This window comes from Bubalus kerabau, chromosome 8, assembly GCF_029407905.1.
Source record: "Bubalus kerabau isolate K-KA32 ecotype Philippines breed swamp buffalo chromosome 8, PCC_UOA_SB_1v2, whole genome shotgun sequence".
NCBI classification, from domain to species: domain Eukaryota; kingdom Metazoa; phylum Chordata; class Mammalia; order Artiodactyla; family Bovidae; genus Bubalus; species Bubalus kerabau.
The window spans coordinates 101,900,660-101,926,432 of NC_073631.1; the positions used below are offsets into that span (position 1 = coordinate 101,900,660).

The window sequence follows — 25,773 nt, forward strand, 5'->3', positions numbered from 1 at the left end:
ATGGATAAAAGTTTTAAAATCACTTATAATATTGAAATGCCAAAAAAAAAAAATGACAAATATTGAATACTGAAACCATTTAGGAAATGGAAGTCTTCAGTCTGAAAGAATAAAGGCAATAAGATCCGGATGGACCTCAGGACAAATTTTTATTCTTATGAGAAAAGCAGCCAAATCCAGTAATGGACATATTATGGGTTAGTAGCTGGCAGAGTGTGTTATTGTGGAGATTCTAATTGAAAGTTGTTGTGTTGTGTGAGGCCTCTGTTGTGTGACTTTCAAGGGCAGGTTGGGGAAATAAAGCAGTGACATACGAAACACAGGACATAAAGGCATCTTTTAAATCTTTAGGCCTCAGAGCAAAGGACAGTGGCATTTAATGTGACTTAACTTAGATATTCATTTGAGAAAGCAGAATAGGCATTCACAGAAAGAAAAATGTTAAACAGTTATTTAAAACCAAATAGATTTTGCCTCATAATATTAGTAATTCCAAAAGATGGTAGTAAGATAATACCTTAGTGATTCTGTAGCAGAAAACTAGAAACTTACACTGATAGCAAAATATATTTAAAGCATGTGCTAAATTGCTTCAGTCATGTCTGGCTTTTTGTGACTGGTAGCCTGCCAGGCTCCTCTCTCTGTGGGGATTCTCAAGGCAAGAATACCGGAGTGGGTTGCTGTGCCCTCCTCCAGGATTTAAAGCATGGGATCTACTTATTTGTGTAGAGAATTCAAAAGAAGAAGGTAAGAGTACTGCCTTTGATTAAGTTGGTCAGAGTAGATTGCCGTATGCCACATGGTGCCATGAACAGTACCTGGGCTCTGTGGGTTCGGATCCCATCTCTCACTTAGGAGCTCTGTGGCCGTGAGCAAGGGGTTTCTCTCTACAGCACAGCTGCCTTATTTGTAAAATAGGCATGACATCTATGTAGCTTCTGTGGTTGTTGTGAAGATTATTGAACTTAATAAATGGCCTAGACTAGTACCTGGCACATAAATGTATGCTACTATTTTTTTTATTGGAGTATAATTGCATTACACTGTCATGTTAGTTTCCACTGTACAATGAAGTGAGTCAGCTATATGTGTATATATATATCCCCTCCCTCTTGAGCGTCCTCCCACCCCACCCCCACATCCCACCCCCTAGGTCATCACAGAGCACAGAGCTGAGCTTCCATGCAATCAGCAACTTCCCACTAGCCAGCTATTATACACATGGTAGTGTATATACGTCAATGCAACTTTCCCAGTTCGTCCCGCCCTCCCCTTCCCCCGCTGTGTCCACACATCCATTTTCTACATCTGCATCTCTATTCCTGCCCTGCAAACAGGCTCATTTGTACCGTCTTTCTGGAATGTTATTATTTTTCAAAACCATTATCCTTAGCTAAACAAGTAAGAAAAAACAGAGCGATATAACCAAAACTAAAAATTAATGCCAGGAAAAGGCAGTTATCATACTGTGATGAAACTAGCCAGGGAAGGCTCCCTGGAAGTGGAGAGTCATGGAGGAAGTTAACAATGGTGCTGATGAACGAATACAAGGGGGGCTGTGTGGAGGAGGGAGTGACATCTGCAGAAGCTCAGAGAGGGGAATAAGAATCCTGGTGCAAGAAACCTGCTGAGTGCTTAGGGAAGAATGAGTTAGATTTGTATATCTTGGGTGTTTCTATTTCATATAAAAGGCAACAGAGACATCACCAAGAATGAAAACATACTGTGGGATGTTATCTACAGTGGGCTAGAGTGTGGGGTACTGGAAGGGTTAGTGTTGAACACACAATGATGAGGACTGAATCAGGGTAGCAAATATGGAAATGAAGATCAAATGTGAGCATCTTTAGAGGGAGAATTAGCAAATCTTTCAGGAGAGGGAGAAATTCAAGACAATCCCACAGATTTTAAGTCTGGGGAACTGGAAGGGGAAACTGGGAAGTGTTGCATGCTTGGGTAGGCATGGGGAGAGTGCTTAATTTCAGGTAAAACCACATTCAAAAAGAGATTTCCTTCAGGCATTGAAAGATAGACACTCCAATCTTTGTTCAAAATGGGAGAAAAATTATTATTAGGGAAGTCAGTTTGGGCAGACTCAATGTAGCAATGGTAGCACAAAAACAGAATGTGGATGGTAGCAATGGTGATATGAGAGCAAGTGGAGACAGAGAGACATTATAAATACATAATGGATGGACTCCCCTAGTGGTCCAGTGATTGAGACTTTGCCTTCTACCTCAGGGTGCAGGTTCAATCACTGGTCAGGGAGTTAAAAGCCCACATGCCTCAGGGCCAAAAAACAAAGCAGAAAACAGAAGCAATATTGTAACAAATTCATTAAAGACTTTGAAAATGATCCACATCAAAAAAGAAAAAATAATCTTTTAAACAAATAAAAGATGAAATGGAAACCATCACAGGAGGCAAAAAATCAGGGAGAGGAGGAGAACCAGGGATAGCATGGGACAACCATGATGAGTGTACATGGAAGTCCTGTAGGGGTGTCCAGACCCATTGGAGTGTACCTCTTATCCTTTCCAATGATGTGTTATGTGACCTCAGTTTCTCCTGAAAGTCTACAAGTTGCTGTACCCTGTGAATGTTCATTCAGCATCAGCACTATGCTGCTGCTGCCGCTGCTAAGTCGCTTCAGTCGTGTCTGACTCTGTGCGACCCCATAGACGGAAGCCCACCAGGCTCCCCTGTCCCTGGGATTCTCCAGGCAAGAACACTGGAGTGGGTTGCCATTTCCTTCCCCAATGTGTGAAAGTGAAAAGTGAAAGTGAAGTCGCTCAGTCGTGTCCAACTCCTAGCAACCTGATGGACTGCAGCCTACCAGGCTCCTCCGTCCATGGGATTTTTCAGGCAAGAGTACTGGAGTGGGGTGCCATTGCCTTCTGCTAGGAACCATGAAAAATGGGGAAATATAAATAGACATAGTTTCTGTCTTTATATTCCTCATGATGTGCTAGGACACCAAAGTACAGCAGAATCAGAATACAGACCAGGCCAGGACAAGGGGGCAGATCTAACAGAATTGAGGCTAGAGGGATTCAAGAGTGGGTACAGGAAGTTGGGCATCAGGCTAGGTCAGTATCTTCAACTTCTTCCTTGATTGTGTGAATTGGGAAACGGCGACTCAACAGGAAAGGAATAATAGGATGAATTTGTTGTGGTTACACCCATACTATAATTACAGTGAATGAGCTACATTCTTTTAGAATTTTGCCTAAGAATTTTCCATACATCTACACGGTTCATTCCTTCCAGTTTTTTTGTGTGGAAGGATATGTCTTCCTTTAAAGTCAATCGTAAAAGAAATGCACCCAGTAAAGCTTAGCTAGGTACACTTAATAACCTAAAACAAATTCACACAAATTTGTACTACCTTTGTTTAACTTACATTTCTTCAGGGATATTATAGTTCATGTGACTCCTTTTCTTTCTTTCTTTTTTTTGGGGGGGTAAATACTTAAGACTTCCTTATATCTGTACGTATTAAGTTTAATGTTTCAAAGGGAACACTTTAGTTATGTTATTCTGTAATTTGTTAAGCAATCCCATGTTTACCCTATAGGATTTTGTAAAATCTGATCATTTATGGAAATGGTGAAGGTCAGGCTTTATGGTCCAGCCGACTTTGATGGGAAATTTCAGGGTGTGTACAGGAAACAGATGTCCAGAATCAGGAATTAAGAGCCATCTAAAAGCATCTGAAAGGGCATAAGACCCTGGGCAAGTCCCTCTTCTTTTAGCTTTAAATCTTTGATTCTTCATCTGTGACTGGAGTAAGGGATTGGCAAAAATTTTTATTTTTCTTTTGCTTTTGGTATTGTCTAATTTTTACAATGATCATGTATTTCTTGGCTTAAAAGCAAATAAAACAATAAGGCAGATTTCCATTTTGAAAAATAAGATTCTATGGGCTTTGGCATTGTACCTGGGATCAGGATGGAGAAGATCAAATTCTCCTTTGGCTTTATGGAACTAAAAGAAAGAACTCAGCCTTGATCTGGAGTGGCCCTAAAGCTCAAGGCTGCAAGCTCATTCATTCACTCACTCACTCATTCAACAAATTTTATTGGGCTTCTACTCTGCTTCAAGCTTTATTTGGGGGCACTGAGGATAGACCAACAGAAAGACAGAATTGGGGAAAGTGTGCTTAATGCTTTTCAACCTATGTAACACCAGGTGGTGATCAAGCAACTGTACTCATATGTCCTTAAATGTAATATGTACTCTGATATTCACTGATAGTTTTTAAAGATGGCTTATGCCCTTTGTATGCTGTACCCCTGCAGAGAGTGTGGGGAAAACGGTAACACAGAGAAGAGGCTGTTGACTTTTCCTCTTCTTACCCACAAACCCTTTCCAAATAAAAATACCCTGTTATTTTAATTAGTTGTTATTGAGTTTGACTAGCAGGTGCTGTTCTACTTTGCAATGATAAATAATTTAAAACTTGTACTCTCACCAGATGTTTAAACCACGAATTAAAATGAACCAGATTCTTTACACATTTTATTTCTCAGAAATAGAGTTTTAAAAAAGATTACTTAAAAAGATAACTGTACATTTTGGGCCATGCTGGCTTTTCAGGGTTTGGGACTGACAATTCTTCACTGCACCTCAACTGCCTTGAGACTCTTATGCTCACACCTCATTCCAAGGGTTTGCAGTCCAGTACATTTCAAATCATTTTGCCTGCCATCACCTAGACTGGGAACCTAGTTATATCAAAAATATACTTCCCTTCTTTGTCGTGCCCTTAACCTATGCATCTTTTTACTATTCACTTGTCCAACATACTCTGTATTTTTGCCTAGAGAATCATATGGACAGAAGAGCTTGGCAAGCCCCAGTCCATAGGGTCACAAAGAGTCGGACATGACTGAGCGATTAACCCTTGTCCTTGTCCTTCACTTGACTTTCACTCTGAGTCCTTAAGATGAAGACTATAGACTTGGTAAAGGAAGTACTTCATTCAGTCTTTAGATCTGGTAAAAATCCAAAGACTATCTATTGTATCTATTTGGTACAAAAAAGTATGGAATATCTCTAAAGTACAAGATACTATTTTGAACCAAAGGGATGAGCTCTCACCAATCCAGGCAGTATCCCAATAGCCACAAAGTATGTATCATAGATGAATTAGTAACTTTAGAGCCAACTTGATCAAAAGGGGAAGAAAAAAATTTCAATAGGCAGAATGAATTCATCAGATAATCTGTGAAAATCCTAAATGTTTTATTTCTAAGAAAAAAATGCTATTTGTATACATCTCAAATTAAACTGTACTTCTGAATCAATTACCTATTTGAACAAACAATTTGTTTTGCTGTCTATTATTCTTTACCTATGTCATGGGGATACAAAATGAATAGGTATATTCATTCATTCTGCTTCCCTTTCTGTTCTTTTATTTCAATCCCTTTCTACCTCTGTCTCTGTATTCCTTTTCTTTCTTTAAAAATTTTTGGCATGCTGCACGGTGTGTGGGATCTTAGACCCCAACCAGAGATTGAAGCCGTGCACTTTGCCATGGAAGCATAGAGTCTTAACCACTGGACCACCAAAGAAGTCCTGTCTCAAAAAAAAAAAAAAAAGAAGTTCTGCCTCTGTATTTCTTAGTGCATCTTGATGTGTTTCCCCCTGGTCCATGTGCATCTTTATCAACACTCAATCTGCTTGTTTCTATTTCCATCTCCTCCTAATTATCTATCCTGGATTATGCGTAAACATCCTTTTGTATCATCAGGGAATATATTTTCAAAGGGCAAAATGTACGGCAAAGGTATACATTCTCAAAGAGGTCAAGTTCAGCTCTCTCTCTGTTTAACAAGTACCACGCCCCCCCCCCGACCAAATGCCAAGCATTTTATGTGTATCTGGCAAAAATGGACTGGACACAGCACCAATAAAACATATGTGTGAATAAAACACTCATTCTGTGTAAACGAAGCAATACGGAGAGGCCTAACAGTGAGAGGCAGTAGAGCTTAGCAGTCAAGGGCATGGACTTGAGCATTACACAGCTGTACTGTCAAATCCAAGGTCTGCCGCTAATTAGCTACATGATCTTACATAATATTCATTCTTCCTAACATTCTTTTTCATTATCTGTAAAATGGGGGAAATAAGACTATCCACTTCATAGGGTTTTTGTGGGGATATAAAGAGATAATACATGTAAGTATCAACACAGTACTGCTGCTGCTAAGTCACTTCAGTCGTGTCCGACTCTGTGCGACCCCATAGACGGCAGCCCACAAGGCTCCCCCGTCCCTGGGATTCTCCAGGCAAGAACACTGGAGTGGGTTGCCATTTCCTTCTCCAATGCATGAAAGTGAAAAGTGAAAGTCAAGTTGCTCAGTCGTATCCGACTCTTAGCGACCCCATGGACTGCAGCCTACCAGGCTTCTCCGTCCATAGGATTTTCCAGGCAAAAGTACTGGAGTGGGGTGCCATTGCCTTCTCCACAACACAGTACTAATCATCTGCTAAGTCGCTTCAGTCGTGTCCGACTCTGTGCAACCCCATAGACGGCAGCCCACCAGACTCCCCCGTTCCTAGGATTTTCCAGGCAAGAACACTGGAGTGGGTTGCCATTTCCTTCTCCAACTAATCATCTAGTGTTTATTATTTAAATAACAATTTACTATTATTTAAATTATTTAAATAATAATTATTTAGTACTCATTGGATTACTTTTATTTATTGACTGTTATTCAATAAACATCAATATTAAATTACTCATCTAATTTGATTCTATACAACACACAAAAAATTAAAGAAATATTTTATATTTACCATAAAACAAAACAAAAAATATGAAGGTTTTCTTTCTACACTTCTCAAAGGACACAGGAATCTTAGGAAGATGAAGAGCAGGAATTTGCTGTTGAGTGAAAAGTTTTGAGGATGTGACTGGTAACAAGGTCTGTCTCAGTAAGAAGTTCAGTTCAGTTCAGTCACTCAGTCATGTCTGACTCTGCGACCCCATGGACTGCAGCACGCCAGGCTTCCCTGTCCATCACCAGCTCCTGGAGCTTGCTCAAACTCATGTCCATAGAGTTGGTGATGCCATCCAACCATCTCATTCTCTGTCATCCCCTTCTCCTCCTGCCTTCAATCTTTCCCAGCATCCGGGTCTTTTCAGATGAGTCAGCTCTTCCCATCAGGTGGACAAAGTATTGGAGCTTTAGCTTCATCATCAGTCCTTCCAATGAATATACAGGACTGATTTCCTTTAGGATGGACTGGTTTGTGAAACTCTTTAGGATTGACTCTTCTTAAGAGTTCACACCAATTTAAACTGAGATCTTCTATTACATTTGGACAAAAGGGTTTTGAGCTTTGAGGTATCTGCTGAGAAACCTGCAGTGATGGTTTATCCATGAAGAGAGCTTCAGTGAGACATACTTTTCCCTGCATTTAGCTTGCTTTCAAAAGCAGCTCTCTTGCCTTCCAAGACGCGCACTCATTGCATTCCCAGCTCCTGCTTTCCATACCCGAATGTGAGTTTTCTCTTTCTGATCAGAAGAAAGGCTGCTATTGTACAGTTGTTATCAGATTCAGCGGCTCATATATGTAAAGAGAGGGAGCGAAAACACTCATGCTGTTGTCATCGTTCATACATTTTTATAGGCTTCTGAAATATACTAATGATTAGACATTTGAAAGTAAATATTTTTATTTCACTAAAAAAAAAATAATTTTTTAAAGGTCATTGAGGCTGAGTAGTGGCCTCCCAGAACTCTATCACTGAAACCTTTTTAGATGATTTAACGGTGTGACCAATCAATGATTATACAAAAACACTTTTATTTACAGTGCTTAGTGCTGTGACATTGAAATTTCAAATCAAAGCAGTTTTTTGTTTCTCTGTAATCAGAAAATTATTTTCAACTAGGAAGTTAAAATATTCCTTTGAAACTGTCTAAATTATTAGAGGAGTTAAATTTGCTCAAAGCTTCCCTTCAGTTCTCTCAGCAAATTCATCACTCCAGGGGAGCAAAAAATTGTTAGATTTGTATCTGCATTTTTAATTTTAAGTTAAAAGATTTTTTTCAAGTAATTCATTTGAAAGAGATTTAAAACTATTTCTGTAAGATTCTTATATTTATTTGATGTTATGTAGGGTCAGCCTTGGAGAAGGCAATGGCACCCCACTCCAGTACTCTTGCCTGGAAAATCCCATGGATGGAGGAGCCTGGAAGGCTGCAGTCCATGCAGTCCATGGGGTTGCTGAGGGTCAGACACGACTGAACGACTTCACTTTCACTTTTCACTTTCATGCATTGGAGAAGGAAATGGCAACCCACTCCAGTGTTCTTGCCTGGAGAATCCCAGGGACGGGGGACCCTGGTGGGCTGCCGTCTATGGGGTCGCACAGAGTCAGACACGACTGAAGTGACTTAGCAGCAGCAGCAGGGTCAGCCTAACTTGAATGTAGGGGCACTGAGAGAAGGAGGTAATTTTCACTTAAAGGATCTTTAATTATTTATTTGTGTCTAGTCACATGAAAATCAAAATATATATACATATTCACATTCTTGCTCTCTTTCTCACACATCATAAATAGACATTATTTATTGCCTCTATTGATGTATAAATGATCAAATTATAAACGACGAAGATGGCATAGTTGGACCAATTTCCACTAACCTAACAATTCTTCTAGTCCTAAAAGTATCCTACGTTATGATGATCAGTAGATCAAGAATTCAGGATCTGCCCAAGGTGACATTTGTTCAGTAGGAATGAAAAATCTAGATTCTTAAGGACGTCACATGCTGACCTGTAACTTCATTCTTAGCTGGAAAAATATGTGGCACATACATGAGTCAATATAGTTTAAAATAGCACTGAAAAAAAAGAGAAATAAATAAAATAGTACTGAAATTTTCTAAACAATTTCTATATGTGACTTATAATGTATCAGTCTTCACTCACCTGAGGAGAGACAGGACAATGTAGTGGTTAAGTATGTGAATGAGGAAGTCTGACAGACTGAGTTCCATCCTGACTTTGACAACTACTGGTCGGGTAACCTCATGACAAATAACTTAAACATCTCATGCTTCAATTTCTTTATGTATAAAAATGGGGATAATTATTCTACCTTACAGGATCATTGTAAACAATAAGCTAGTTAACCCATGTAGGCAGATTAGCACAATGACTGGCATAGAGTATATGCTCAATAAATGTTAGATGTTATTATTAAAGCCATATTAATGTTTTGGTAGGCTTTTGGTACAAAATAATATTTTACTGGGTTTGAATTTTCACTTGTCTATCAGGTCAGTCATTATGATTTGTTTCATCCTTCTTTCCTCTACTGATCTGTACACTTGCTAAGACACTTGGCAAGATACTTGCTGAATACTTTCTACTGAAGTTGGGAAAGAATGAAAACTTCTGACCATAAATAAGTCTACTGAACAAATATAACTGCTGTATGAGTATTTCAACACATATTGTAGCTATGAAATGAATCAATTCATTCATTATAAGTCTTTATCTTAAATATAGCATATAAAACTTAACTGAGAATATTACCTGAAGAGTTCAATTCAGCAAAAATAGTTCTCAAGTTGAAAATAGTATAACCAGATTTTTCATCCAGTGTTAAAAAGGAAAAGGAACCATCATTTGTTTAGCATCAGCCACGTGCCAGGCTAGGTGATGCACTTTATACACTTTGTGTGTGTGTGTGCGTGTGTGTGCTCAGTCACTCAGTCATGTATGACTCTTTGCAGCCCCATGGACTGTAGCCCACCAGGTTCCTCTGCCCATGGAATTTTCCAGGCAAGAATACCGGAGTGGATTGCCATTTCCTACCCAAGGATCTTCCACACCCAGGGATCAAAACCGCGTCTCTTGTGTCTCCTGCATTGGCAGGCTGATTCTTTATGTCTAGCGCCACCGGGAAAGCCCCTATACACCTTATATCATTTAATTATCAAAACAACTGTATGACATTATCTTAGTTTGTTCACTCTGTTATAACAGAATACCATAGATTGAGTGGTTTATAAACAATAGAACTTTATTTCTCATGGTTCCTGAGGCTAAAATGTCCAAGATAAAGGCAACAGCAGAATCACTGTGTGGTGAGGGTCTGCTTCCTGGCTCACAGACAGCTGACTTCTTACTGTGTCCTCTCCTGGCATAATGAGTGAGGGAACTCTCTGAGGTCTTGTTTAAAAAGGGCACTTACCCCATTCATGAGAGTTCCACCTTCATGACCTAATCACCTCTCAAAGTCCCCAACTCTAAATACCATCACATTGGGGATTAGGTTTCACATATGAATCTAGTGGGGGGACCCATTCAGCTTACAGCAGACCTGGATATTATTATCCTTATTTTATAGCTGAGGAAACTGCATGTCTGAAAGATTAAGTTATATGTCCAAATTCATATAGCTGTGGACCACAGTCTGGTTCTGCCTGCCCTAAATCTCAAAACCTTCTCACTGTAATAAATTGATCAATAGAATTTTTCCTGTTTCAACTGGCTGTCTTGGTTGAAGATCCATCATCTCTACAATGCCAAAATAACTCCCTAAGATACAGAGGGGAATCATTCAAAGAAGTTATGTGGCAACAGAGAAAATGAGGTCATTGGGCTTGATTGAACTACCCTTTATGCTTATTCAGGTAAATTACTTACATGTGTAGACAAAGTCATTGTTTTCTTTGCCCTCAAAAAAAATCTCCCATGTTATTCCCATTTCACAGAAAAATAGAAACAGAGAAGATCAAATTTTCTCCCTCCTAGCCAAAGGAGGTTGTTAGCATAAATCCTCTTGACTTTTCTTTGGATTTTTCTCAATAAGATTGTGTTTACCATTAGGATGGGACTTAGTCACATCGTCACTCATGAAATCTATGGCTGTCACTAACTTTATAGATAATCTGCTTCAGTGGAATATTACTTTTTCATTTTTGGACCACACACTACTTTGAGTCTCTGATGAAAGATATAGAGACTCCTCCAAGAAAAATTTATATATGCACCCACAAAACTTGGCACTTACTTTCAATGGTGTCATGGTCCTTCATCCACAGACCTCGTGGGGGCCCTTGAACATGGGGCCAAGAATCCCTGATCTAATGAATTTTAAAAGTTAATTTTACATAAGAAGAAACTTATCTAAAGGGATGTGGACCTCCTCAAGATCACCCAGCTAAGCTGGGGCAGAGTCTGCTGGCACAGTGCAGGCCCCTGAATAAATAGAATTGTCTATAAAGATGCCATGGCTATTGATTAGGAAAATAGAGCATGCTTTGGGGAAAATAGTGTATACTACAGTGTAAGATGTTTTTTAAATTTAAAAACAGCTTTTGGATAATATTACAAAATAAAAGGAGACTGTAAGATTACTTCACAGTGAGTAAAATGAAAAGCAAAGAAAGATAAGTAGATAGGCACAATGAAAAGTTAATTGTTAGCAATTAGGAATCGAACTTTGCCATCTTAGTCAAGAAGGAAAAGAAAACTGTGGTGATTTTCCAAAGAGAACCCTGTTGGCATCAATTCTGGAAGCATTTTATTTGACATATGTTGTCTTGGCAAGATTTCTTTACACCAAGCTTAATTATGATACTAAGTTATCATGTAGGATTTCTCCTTCCTTACCAGTTTCATTTGAGCAATTCAAACTCATCAAAGGATTTTTCTCTCTAAAAATGAGAGAGGTAAGAACTGATATGATTAAAGAGGATCTCATGTTTCACCTTTATCATGACAATCTTTTGGGAGAATGGGTAGCTTTGAGTGGGACGCAGACATGAGGATGTCTCCCAGAAAGCAGAATCATGCAGACTTGGGTGCGAGTCCTGGCTGGCTTAGGAAAGATGATTCTACTTAGTCTCTCTGAGCCCATTTTCTCATCAGAAAAATGGCCTCACAACAGTTCCTCCTCGTGGGGTTTCATATAGATTACAAAGCACTAGGTAGATAGATGACTGATGATAGACAAATGGATAGATAGATAGTAGAATATATATGCTATATATGGTATGAATACATGATACTTAGATATTATTGAAAAGCAAAAGTGACAGTGTTAGTTGCTCAGTCATGTCCTACTCTTCGCAACCCCATGCACTATAGCCCACCGGGCTCCTCTGTTCATGGAATTCTCCAGGCAAGCATACTCTTGGGAATCTTCCAGACCCAGAGATCAAGCCTGGGTCTCCTGCATTGTGGGCAGATTCTTTACCATCTGAGCCACCAGGGAAGCCCCATGATTAGTGCATGGTAAATGTTACCTGTCGGTGCTAGTTTTCAGCTGGCTAGAAGACAAAGGAAGGAGCTATTGGGAAAGCCCTCTCCAAAGTCATCTCCCAAGAAACTCAACCCCTCTCCAGCTACATTCTGGGGTTTCTGAATCACTGAGCGTGTGCACAGACCCTATGTCTTCAGACAATCTGGTTTCCAATCAACTCTATTTCAAATCTGTTCTAGCAGTCACTTTGAAAGTGATGGGAGAGTTATGGATATGAAGTCTCCATGCTGAAAAGAAAATCTACCTCCTTATTTTAAAGTCTTTTTTTCTTCCATACTAGTTTGAAACCAAGATAAAAATATAGGGTAGTCTGGTATCTAACATATCAAGAATTTTTTATCTTGATAATTTATGTATTAGTTAATCACATATTCTAAATAGGTTTTTTTTTTTTTGACTAGTTGATTTATGGTCTTTTTTCATACTACATAATTGTGGTTTCAATACAGCTAAAGAAGTAACTTAAAGACTCTCAACATAAAACTGTACTAATAAAACAAAGAAGCTATGTACCTAATTTTTACAAAATAACTTTTAATCACTTTATTCTAAATTAGTGATTTTATTCATTTTAGTTATGAAAAGCCAATACATATGAAATAATATTATGTAATGTATACAGAGATTATAGAGCTTCCCTGGTGGCTCAGGAGAATGCAGGAGACAAAGTTTGATCCCCGGGTTTGGAAGATCCCCTGGAGAAAGGAAACGGCAACCCACTCCAGTATTCTTGCCTGGGAAATCCCCATCCATGTGGTTGCAGAAGAGTCAGACACAACTGGGCAACTAGACGAAAACAATACAGAGGTTATAAATCATTGTAATGCATACACTGTAAACTTATTCATCTTAAGACCTAGAACATTTCTAGTACCACTGAAACTTCCTCTCCAACCCACTCCCTTGCCACCACCACCCCACCCACAGAGGTAACTAGAACCTTGAAAAATAAAATTCTAAACAAGATAATATGAACTTAGGTGATAGTTTTTCTAGGACCCTGTGATCCAAAGTTTTCCAAAGATTCTTTCCAGACGCAAGTGAAGGTGTTCATGAGAAGCCCGCTATTCTCTGAGAGGGCAACAAATTTGCCTTTCTAAACATAGAGGACAAAAGAAGTCCTTCTGTGTCTATAGCTGGGAACTTTGGAGAAGTATTACAAACAAAGAATTCTCTACAAGCAAAGAATGCTCATCAAAATCAAATAAAGTGTAATGAAGGCTATCAAATATGTATGCTGAACATCTATTCTGCTCACTGGTTTCCTGACTGACCAGCCAAATATCAGAGATCTGCATTGCAGATTTGACCAGGTGGGAATGCTGGACAGGAATGATTACAGACTATTCCAAATTCTTATTCAAGGAGAATCTATCTCAGTTGCTTTGAAGTCTTCTAGGGAAATTCTTGACCTTTATTAGCCCAAAAGTTCTTAACATTGTTACAAGAACATACCACTGGATGTGAAACATGAGCATATTGGAATGAACAGTGGCTATATAAATGGATTCTCATCCATCTGTGAATGAAGTTAAAGAAGAATAATGTGCATACCTTATGAGCAAAACCAGTTCTTTTCATGAGTTTGCTATAAAATAGGTAATGTTCATCAGGAGTCGGAAAATCAGCTTTCAGTCTCATAAATCTTCATTAATATTCAGATTCTTCCATTTTAAAATCTTTATGAGACTGTTGAAAAGTATAAATTTGAACTGTTTGTAAATAAAGGATTTGATTAATATGTTAAATATGCAAGCTGCATTCCATGGCTTAGTTATTAAGCACTTGAGAACACAACTTTTTAAAGAATTTTGGAAGAATTCACCCTCATTTAAAGGCTTGATTTGTTAATTATAATTCATTTTTATGTATGCAAATTTTAAACAATTTTCTAATTTTTTTCAGTCTGGTTGAAGTCACCAGACATTCTTGAACATATTTTCAAAACAGAATTTCTTTCAAAATATTACATAATTTGTACGGGCCTTCCTTTCATTTGGGCTTCCCTGGTGGGTGAGATGGTAAAGAATCTGCCTGCAATGCAGGAGTCCTTTCAGTTACTCTAGATTAGTGAGATTTGACATTACATCTGAGATTATTACCAACTAAATAAATTAAAATGTGAGGGTGTATTTTCCATTTTAATAACCCCCTACATCACATACAGTTCCTTTGTTGGAATAAAAATCTTGGTAAAATACACATCAGCCTCTATAAATAGCAGCCATAAGCCTGTACATTCAGGAGAGTCTCCAGAGAGTGTATTTTAAACTGCACACTGTTTAGAATAGGAAATTCTTCTGATGTTCATATTTTCCACTGTGAGTGACATGGTCTATTCCATGTCACATATTCATTGGCTTCCATCTTCTTATACTATTTAGGGATCCAACTGGTAGATTCCAGAAGATTGCTCAATATGTGCTTTTTAGTTTCTTAAGTGGTCTGGGTCTTACTGCCCATGGGAATTCTGCACAATGAGGGGCTCTCCAAATGAAAACTAGATAACTTCCAGAGCTGGGCCCAGCAACTAGGCCATTGAAACAGTACTTTATCTTTGGAGCTAGTAACTCTATTGTGTCCATTCAGTATAATAGTAGTCAATCCATTTTTCATTCCCACAGAAAGCTTTGCACTGTTGGCAGGACTTTCTGGAGAAATCAAGAGACTAATATGGAAAATTACTGAGCAGGAAGTGAACAAACAGACAAACATGATGAGATGATGGGTTATCTTGCAGATTCCAAGACAAGGAGCCTCAGCAGTTATAATTACACTGCATCTTTCCCAAGGCACTATTGGCAGCCATAGTAGCTATATGCCTCTGCCCACTCTTTCCTTGACGAGTCCTTCTGTTTCTCTAATCAAAACTGTTGTGTAAATCTAATTTTTTTTTAGTAGGGGCCCATTTTGGAGATCTAATATTCCCTCACCATTTCTCCTTCCTTGATGAAGAGGATGAGAAATTACTGTTTAAGGGGACTTGGACAAAAGTTGTGATATAAAGGAGTTGATATCTGATGCCCTTCCTTGCTGATACTCCCCTTTCAAAAGCCTTTAACTCTTCCCACCTAACTAACCATGAAAGCAAAACATTCCTAATATATGTATGTTTTCTGAGCCAGCACCCTCAGAGTATATCCTGGCTGCCCAGGGAGTATCATTGCTATGGAAGCTCCATGGTTTATGAACTGAACAGAATGAAGCTTTTATAAAACTCAAGGCTGAGGCAGGATGGAAATTCCTAATCCTTTCATTTCTAAGTGCCTTATACCAGAGGCACGTGAATATAAGTTCTGTCTCATTGAAACATTTATCAGAGCAATGGTAGTGTGAACTAGGGAGACATGCCCTTCAGAAAGGAGTTAGTTTTCCGTAAGAATGGTGACTGAAGCCAGAATTACTGCCAGGAAACATCCTGGTATCGTGTTGGGTTGTGTGATCAGAAATTAAGACTCTCTTCCCTGCATTCTCAGGAAAGAGTTTAGAAATTCAAATCATTGAACTCAGACTTGCAAAGCACCACATCCAAGGGCACACAGTCAGTGGCAGCGTTAAGTCTGGAAACTCTGTCATTTACTTTAGTTCTGGTGCTCTTCTCTCTGCATTGTGCTGCGCTTGACCCCTCCAACTGCCTCTAACTCCGTGAAAGAAAGTACCTGTTAGATCAATGATTAAAGAAAAAGGACTCTGTATAAAGGTTGAGCAGATCTGGGCTTCCTCAACAGTAAAATAGAATTAACACTTCTCAGGGTAGCGGAGAAAATGAAAAGACATATGGACAAATACCATCAAAAGTGTCAGGGACTGCACATGACAAACGCTTATCAGGTAGAGATACCTGTATGATTCGTTTAAGTCAAATTCACTTCCATTTAACTCTATGTGTTGTGGCAAGTTTCCTTCTGGTCATATACTATGTTTCAGACCTTCTGGTCATATAATGTGTTCCAGAAGAATATTCACACTTCACATTCTGCTGTGTTATGCTGTCTAACTGGCCCTCGGGCATTCAAGTCTTTCAAAAATCTGACTCAAAGAAAACGCTGTAAAATGTTACCTCCCACTCTCGCCAGAGCCTGTCACCTCTGGAGAGGCCTTAGGACCTCAAATGCAGATTAAAAGATACCATTTTATCTTCCCTTTCCTAGTGGTGAATTGAAGAGAAAATTCAAAAGATTTTAAAATGATGACTTTATCCCATTCAGAATTAAATCCTGCTGTTGGGTCACTTACCTGTCTGATTTTGCATCTAAGTGAGCAAAAGCCCTCAGGCTTAGAGGGATTTTGTGCTGCTCCACACCACTGTCCTTCCCTTCTGAAACATACGTGGTGAACTCTTACCTTGAAACCCCATCTCAGCAGTCATCCTCTGGAAGAGTCCCCAGTCAAAGAGACTGATTTCCCACCTTGGGTTTCCCATAGCACTTTTCTGGTACAGTAATTATTATCACCCGTTTTATTTCTTATTTGTTCACATGTCTGTTTCCCCCACCAAACTGAAAGCAACTCCAAATCCAAAGCTACATCTTACTTTTATTTCCCCAAAGACTCATACTCAATGCTGAAAAAATGAGTGAAAAAACAGCTACTTCAATTTATATCTGTGTACCAAGGCAGAACTTTGCTTACTTCAATAAGCTATTTAGGGACTTCCCTGGTGGTCCAGTAGATAAGACTTCACCTTCCAAAGCAAGGGGTGTGGGTTCAATCCCTAGTCAGAGAGATATGATCCCACGTGCGTAAGGAAAAAAAAAAAAAACCCAAAGCATAAAACAGAAGTAATATTTAATAAATTCAATAAAGACTTTTTTTTCTTAATGGTCTTTAAAAAAAAATAAACTTTCGGGGGGACGCAGAAACATTGGTGGCCTCTGGGGTATTTCCTGAGTAGCAGCACCATCCATAGAGTGCTGGAGGTTCCATCACTCTCCTGACGAACCACTGGAATTTTGACTTTCTGTTTTTGTCTCTAGAGATATGAAGAAACTCACCTCCTGTATTTCTCTGATTATTAAGGATAGTGGACTTCTGTTCCATGTAATTTTTGACCATTATGTTTGTTTAGTTGCCTCATGAAGGCAAATGATATTAATGTGGTAAGAGTAGATTCCCTTTGAGCTTCCCTGGTGGCTCAGCGGTAAAAAATCTGCCTACAATGCAGGAGACCTGGGTTCGATCCCTAGGTCAGAAGATCCCCTAGAAGGAGAAAATGGCTACCTGTTCCAATATTCTTGCCTGGAGAATCCCATGGACGAAGGAGCCTGGCAGGCTACAGTCCAAGTTGCAAAGAGTCGGACACAACTGAAGGGACTTAGCAGCAGCAGCAGCAGATTCCCTTTAGCTGGCCTATTTGCTCTAATACTCAAGCTCTTAAGTGTTATTTGCAATTAACATGTGCATTGTAAGACCAGATAATCATTGAATTACAGGGTTCATACCAAGCTCCAAAGAGTCCTACAGTGAACAAACTATATAATCAAAACTTTCTCTAATGAAAGACCAAGTTTGTGGTCTGGAGGAGTAAACTTCTTCAGCTAATCCCAGGAGGATGGGCAGAAGTAGATGGGAGTTAGGGTCAACCTCAGATGAGTATTTACTAACACTCTTTCTGAAATAGAGAGTGTTTAACACACAAGTTGGGTCTAAAGTTTAGACTCTAAATAGTGCACTGTTTTCTAGCATTGGGATGTTTTACCAAGGGGAAAAAAGGAATAGAGAAAGATGTTAGAAAACCCAAGACTTTAAACCAAGATATGGACAGTTAACTTTATTTTCAGTGAAATGTAAAACTTTTTGTTTTTATTAATAGTTTATACACCTCCAAAAGTATTGTTTGGAAGAAAGAAGAGCAGCATTTATAAATAAATGTTTATTTATAAGTAAACTATTTATAAATAGTTATCAATCAAAACTCTAAGATTCAGATTAATTTAGTAAACATTGACTATGATACAACACAGTAGGCACTAAGTTTCTTAATTATAAAAGTATAACCTTTGGTTGATTTGTTACCCTAAAATTTATAATTAAAATGAAGTTAATGAACTGGAACACCCAGAACAGATAGGCTTGGAAGCACTATAGAATAGTCTCAGAATTGTATCTTTTAATTTTTAATTTAATTTTTAATTCTTAGATTCACTGAAAAAGAGTCAGAAGGAAAGATAATTTGAAGTTATCCTAGAAAGACACTGAATTCTAAAATACCTATGGGAATCTCAGATTACATCAGCTTTCTCTACTTTGAAACATAGTTTAGAAAACTGAATGCATATTTCAGGTCACAGGCTTTCAGATTTGACTTGACTGAATGCTACTTTTTATATAAGTATCATCCACTTTATTTTCTTTGTTGTCTTCATGAGGTCTTAAAAAGCTTTCCAGATGGCTTTTGACTTCTAAATAAGAAAAATGAATATGATTTTTTTAATTAAATGTTTTCACCAAAACCCCTTCCCTGTTCTGTTCTGTAAACTAATGAACAAAATGGAGCTCTATTTGTTTTTCTTGCCTTGGTCTTAATAATATTTTTATTTCATTGCTCAATAACCTCAAAGTAATACAGTGTCCTAAAGCTGAAGAGCTTCCTCCTAGTCTACTTCTAACCTCTTGTCTCAAGGCATATCATAAAGACACTCAAAAATTATACAAAAGAACATTTCTAATACATTCAACACGTGTCAAATTACATTAGGTCTCCCAGATGTAAGCGAATGGAATCTAACTGCAATCTACTCTATTAGTCAGTCTGGACTACTGTAGCAGAATGCCAGAGACTGGGTGGCTTAAATAGAAAGAATTTATTTCGTGTAGTGCGGGAAGCTGGGAAGTCTAAGATCAAGCTACTGGCAGATCTGGTGTCTGATGAGAGCCCTCTTCCTGATTTGCAGTTGGGTGTCTCCTTGTTGCATTTTTATACAGAAGAGAGAGACAAAAAACAAGCCTTCTCATGTCTATTCTAATAGACTAATCCCACTCTTGAGCATACCACCTTCATGACCTAATCATCCCCCAAAGGCCCCATCCCCTAGTACCATCACATCCAGGGTTAGGATTTCAACATATGAATTTTAGGAGACACAAACATTCAGTCCACACTCCTGATGGTATCAGTAAGTCTGGGAAAAGAATGGGTTTAGTAGAAGAGGTCTGCATGGGTGCCAGGTCCAGGGTTGGCACTGGGTATCTAGGAATATCCAGATGAGATAGACCTTGACTCTCAGGGTTTGTTCATTCTTGTGATGTGATAGATATTTTCTCCACTGAAGGAGATGTTTCCCCACATCTCCCCTTAGTTTGGGTGAAATCTTTATGGTGCTCTCCCTTCCCTTTGCTCTGACTCCATGTCATAAAGCAGTCTCTGGTGAATGAGACTTCCTGACACTCTGGTGTGGGAACTGGGGGCATTCTGGTTGGGAAATAGGAGCTCCCCAGGCACTGAAGAAGGAGATCATCCATTCTATCTTAATTAACTGGCCTTAACTGGGCATTCTGATGCACACATCAGTTTCTCGTGAGTCTGTGAGCCAGTCAGTCTCTTTGAGATCTGTCCATCCTGAGAACTCTCAAGATTCAGTGGCTGGGGCAGCAGAGCGTCTAGAACTTGTACCATGAGAAATACTCTGAAAAAGACCACTCCGTGGGAGTATCTGGTAGGACCGGCCAACTGGCCTTTTCATGCAGCATCTCTAGTCCATTGCTGTCCTCCTTTAACCCAGAGAGCAAATGATGAGAATTATTTCAGCATCTGCCTTATGTCTGACACTATCTGAGGCTGTATCAGATGTCAAAGAGGTGTTAGGAAACATCCCTGCCAGAAAACAGGTGAGAAGAGGTATAAACACGTGAACAGTGAATAAATAAGACTCTCGTATCCATTCATCTATTTCTATCTATAGAAATAGATATTTCTATAATACTAATTCATGTGATCTGTTAATCGCAAAATAGGACAGTACCTTAAAAAGTGTCATTTATGTAATATAAATAGTAAACACTACCTCCAAAGTATCCAAAACACACAATGGGTAATTTCTCTAGCAATAGGAACAAATAGATATTTTAATCCAGGTCTGACCACCTAATAAAGAAATCAAGTTTTTTTCAGACCTTACATTGTATCTCTGGAAAAAAATCTGGATTTGATTCCAGCTCTGAAAGCCATGTGTAAATTTTATATCCAGATGCATAAAGTGGACATTCGAAAATAAATTTATGGTGTGGAAATATTTAGATAGTTTGAACAAGAGTGATACACACTGTGAATTCCGTGGCTTATGAACTACCATGCTTCCTTTGAAGATGTGACTTTTTCCCTGCACCAGAATTATATTCTGAGTCCCCACGATAGTTTCTTAATTTCCTTCACAGTTTAATTGTGTCTATATGCAAGAAATCTATATTCTAAAGTTATCACCAAGGGCCAAATCCAGTTTCCTACAGGCAGAGACCATATCTTTCATGTAAACACTTCTTCCCTAGAATTATATAAGGTATATATTATTATTTTCTGAGACCAGAACCAGGGGTTTATAAATGTGCACTAGCAACCATTCATTCAAGAAACTGATGTTAGAACCCTACTATTTCCAAGCTCTGTCTTACTGTTTTAAAAATGTGTTTCAAGCTGGAGGGTGGAGGGGAGTTGGGGGCACAATCTTTTTAAGACAGTAACTTTTCTTTCCAGGAAAAGAAAGTAGTGCAGCTAGCTAAAGCCCTCAGATTTTAAAAAGAGCTTAGAGACTAGACCTAAATAATTGCTGCAAAAGAATTTAAACAGAAATGGAACCTCACAGCAAGTTAGCTGGAAGGGCTGAGTCACATATAACACAACTATTTCTCACATGCAAGCAAGAGTGGGCTCGAACTTTCTCATAGCTCCTCCTAAGATGATAGATTATGAAGAAATAAAGTCAAAACTAGGAAGACTTTATAGAGGTGGAGCCAGACACTGGTTCTTAACGAATCACTGGAAATTTAAAAGGCCGTTTTAGGGAAAAGGATAAGAAAGAATAGCCTCATTGGGTAAAGGCAGAACACTTCAGGAGATATTGGGAAAACGGTGGCAAATGCCAATAATCCTTTCACTGAACAAAAGTCTCCTATACACTGCACCAAGGATGTTCATGTGCTAGATTGCTGATGGGTACAGCTGGAGGTCATGATTTCCTAAGGGGACGAATTAGCAAGGTAATGCTGGGGTTCAATGTTTGGCCTTGAGAAGGAGAGAATGCCCTCCTTTTAACTGAATGGTGGGGTCTTGAGCAGAGGACCTACATTTCACCGTGAAAATACAGAAGCATCAAGGCAGACTGAAATGATGTCTCACTCCTGTGCACCCATCCTGTTTTATTCTAGAACCAAATACATACTAGGGTGGCATCGATGGTGAGCCCACTGGGCCAGCCGGAGGAGAAGAGGGGAAGAATAGTTCACAGGATTAGATCTCAAGAAAGCAGATTAGACAGACTGAGGAGGAACACTACCTCCTGAAAGGGAGAAAGGGAGAAAGAAGGTCATCCTGGGAGAACCCATGGCGCACTGAGTGACTCTGAAAGTCTTTCTTTAGGTGAATGGTGAGCACACAGATGTTTATTATAGTTTCTTACTCCTTGTAGTTTGTCTAAGATTTAGAGTAAAATGTAATTTTAGAAACATACAGAAACCTTATAACCGGCACCCATATATACTCAATCAGATCTGCCTATGGATGTCAACAAAATGACATTACTTGTGGTATAATTCTTAATGATCCCTGCTGATGCAAGACTAACTCCACCAATAACTTTTTTTTAAGAAAAAGAGTCCTTCTGTTTCTAGAAGTCTGATTCATAAAACCTAACAAATAGTTCATTCACCCACCATTTGCAACCTTCAGTGGCTCCTGCCGCTGATTCCCTGCCCCAATGAGGCCCTGCCCCCACCCTCCACCACTGCCCTGGGGCTTACTTGAGACCCTCCATTTCCACATCAAAGATGCTGTCTCACGCCCTTACTACAAACTTTCAAGTTTCCAAAGTGGTCCTGCGTTTCCTTCACTCTTCCAGAATTCCAGAACGGCTGTGGTTATAGAAGTGTGTGTGTTGGTGGGGGAGGGGCCTTTCCTCTGCCCCTCTTTGTCACCAGGCCACCAAAACTCAGCCTAGACTCAGCAAACATCTTGTGGTTTTGGTGAGTGGTTTCCCTTTTAGACTCAGGAAACACTTTCCGCTTCTGTGAAGCCCACCTTGGTCCTCAGGGCACAAACAGGTATAGCAATAGGTCTTAGCTCAGGGGCCAATTCCAAGGCATGGGATAGCAGACAATGCGCCAAACCTCCATGTGGATCAGCTCCCTAGACCCCCTTCACCACACAGTCACATGTGCCCAGATGTATCTCAATTCCAGTGGTGGGCATAACTGGCCTTGAGGCTGGGCCACCAGACACATCAATTATCCTCTCATTTCAACTCAATGACAGAAAAAAACAAATTAACTTGGTCAAGGCCATTGTTTGCTCTTTATGAAGCTGTGTGCCCTAATTTACTTATGCAGCACATATTACAGAAGGGCTGCTCTATGCCAGACATTGTGCTAACTGGGGTGAGAGGATGGGGCACGAAGATGGGTAAGACACAGTCTTCCTCCTCAAGGAGCTCACAGCCTAATAATGGGAGGTAGAAATATGTAAATATACTCGGAGTGCAGTCCAGGGCCTTGAACTCTATGCTGCTTCAAATAGATCATTAGAATTCCCAGACATTGAAATGTAGGTGTATATATGCTCTCTGAAAGAGCGTGTCCTCCTTTCTTGAAATTATATTTTGTGTTTCAAGCAGGAGGGCAAGAAAAATACTATAAAGAATAACCTGAAAGAACTGAAAAATGAGCCTCTGGAAATAGTATGAAGGACTTCGTATGAGGGTAATTAATAAAAACAAAAATAGCTTAACATATAAATGTTAAAGATAGATTGACTAAACAACAAATCTGGAGGAAAAAAAAAAGCCACCCTGGATTTAGCACAAAAATTAATGAATGATCTCTATAAGAGATGCTATTATCAACGTGAAAACAATGTTAGGATGTGTTAACAGGAATGTGGCAGGCAGTGCTGGGACTTCAGCCAGCCACATTCAGCCTTGGTCAAGCCTTTATTATGTCCAATTTTGGTTTCCCATTTGAAGAGTTGTTAAATTTCAGGCTGATATTAAAAGGATGGAAAATAGGCATTGGCATCTAGCCTAGAAAAGACGAGACTGAAGGATGACTTAATACCTGTGGCCCTAACAGAGATAAGTGGATTTCTATTTCAGGCACAGGAAGTCTAGTTCAATCACCGAATAAATTGAGCGTTTAAGAGTGATTAAACACTGGGACCTTGACCATGGGATGTCACCTTAGAAGTAGAGTACTTCAGCTCTGCCACTTTCAGAATACCGTTCACTCTCCATCTTGCATTAATATTTTAGAATGCATATCTTATCTCCCTTTGGGACTGCCCTTCTTATCTTTGGAGGCCTCATGGCTCTTAACTCTATGACTTGCTTGTAATAAATATCCAAATAGTGTTAGGTAGGGGGAAGGTGCTGGAATGGAAACTATATGGCCACCATTATGAGGTAGACAAGAGAATGTAGCAGCCCAAGCTGTGTTACAGGCCTGGAGTGAGACCAGAGAATAGTTCAGAGAATTGTCTCAGCAAAGGCCGTAAACATTCTTTTTTTTTTCTTTTCGTAAACATTCTTGTGATGGACAGGGTGCTGCACTGAAAGACTATGAGGAGGGGTAAATGATGACTTTCTAGAACAGTCCATACAGCCCTCTACCCCCTTGCCTGCCCAGCCCAACACACATTCCACAGTGGGAACTACAGACTTTAGCTAAGACATGATATGGAAGGAGAGACAAGGAAAATACTGATGGTAGAGAGCAGAAGAAAGAAGGAAGAGTAGTCTGTAATTTCTGCAAAAGGAGATGGAAAAGGGAGAAGCATTTCACAAGAAGGTTTCTCAGGAAAATCTGTTAAAAAAGCAGTAGTCCCAGGAAAAAACAAAGCAAGATCATTTAAGTGAAACATGTTCAGTACCATTCAGGGAGGGGAATGGGGAGGAGGGTGATGCCTCAGCTGTGGAAGAAAGACTCTGAGAGGCCACAGGAAAGGAGGAAAGATGTAGTTAACCCCTTCGCTCCTGTTCCTGGTTAGCGGCTGTCTAGGCAAGATCTTTTGCCTCATTCCAAGAGTGTAGTGTCTGTGAATTTCTTTACAAGAAAAACTTTCTTCAAGAACTTTTTAAAACATCCTCTTTAAATTACTTAAATGGTTGCCTCTCACGTGTTTAGATTTCCTTTGACTTTAAGTTGTGTTTCTGTAGGAGGTGTGTGTGTGTGTCTGTCTGTCTTGGGTGCCTTAGGGTAGTACACAGGGCACTTTCCACATACCTCTCTTTTCCCTAGGGAATTGCTCCAAGGTAGAAGCTGTTCTTAAACAACCATTGCAGACCATAAAATCTGGAACAGATCATGGAGCTCTTACCTCCATGAAGTAAAGTTATTTTTTAATCATATTTTATTAATAAAGGACCACCCTGTGGTGGGAGCTTATTTCTTTCTATAGCACTGATCTCCTTCAAACCTTCCCAGCCCAGAAGCTCTTTGACGAAAAATGAAACAAACTATCTAGAAATGGAGGGTGCTATCAGTAATTTCCTTGATGCTGGAAAAGATTGAAGGCCTGAGGAGAAGGGGACAACAGAGGATGTGATGGTTGGATGGCATCACCGACTCGATGGACATGAGTTTGAGCAAGCTCTGGGAGTTGGTGAAGGACAGGGAAGCCTGGCGTGCTGCAGTCCATGGGGTGACAAAGAGTTGGACACAACTGAGTGACTGAACTGAACTGATGAGTAATTCAAGAGTGACCCAGATTTTCATTTCCACTAGTAAAAGAGGCCAGAAATGTCACATGTATGACACCTACTCTCTTGCTGAAGGATGACTGGCCCAGCTGTTCATGGTACCAATGAAGGATCATTGCTTTGGCTCTCAGAGACACCAGTTCTGGCAGTTGGACCCTGAGTACCTGTGTCTGTGCTACACTGTGAAAGCACATGTGCTTGCTGGTCTCTGCAGAAACAGACGCTGTTCACAAATTGCTTCTGGTATGTTCTTTCTGATTCCTCTCACCTTGCCTCTCCAGCCCTGGCAGCTGGACCTCAGAGGGCTACGTGGAAGCAGCTGCCTACTCCAACCCCGCTCTCGTCTTGTGAGTCTCTCATCTTCCTGCCTCTCAAATGCATCCAGTCTCCCTCTTATTGTCCTCTGTGCTCTCACTCTTCCATACTGAAGTCTGACCGAGCCCCAGATTCATTCCTCTCTTTGCTGTTGTCATGTTAGTACCCTATTAGGTAGCAGGAGTTACGACATCCATTAGTTTTACAAACTGAAGACAGACAGCTACTTCCCAAACACATTCCATTAATTACAAGGGG

The 25,773-nt window shown here is 39.6% G+C and overlaps 1 protein-coding gene across 7 annotated transcripts in view; it reads left to right on the forward strand.

Moving 5' to 3' along the window:
• CALD1 (caldesmon 1) overlaps positions 1-25,773 on the forward strand; it is a 204,525-nt gene that overhangs the window by 97,773 nt on the left and 80,979 nt on the right. The window lies entirely within an intron of this gene.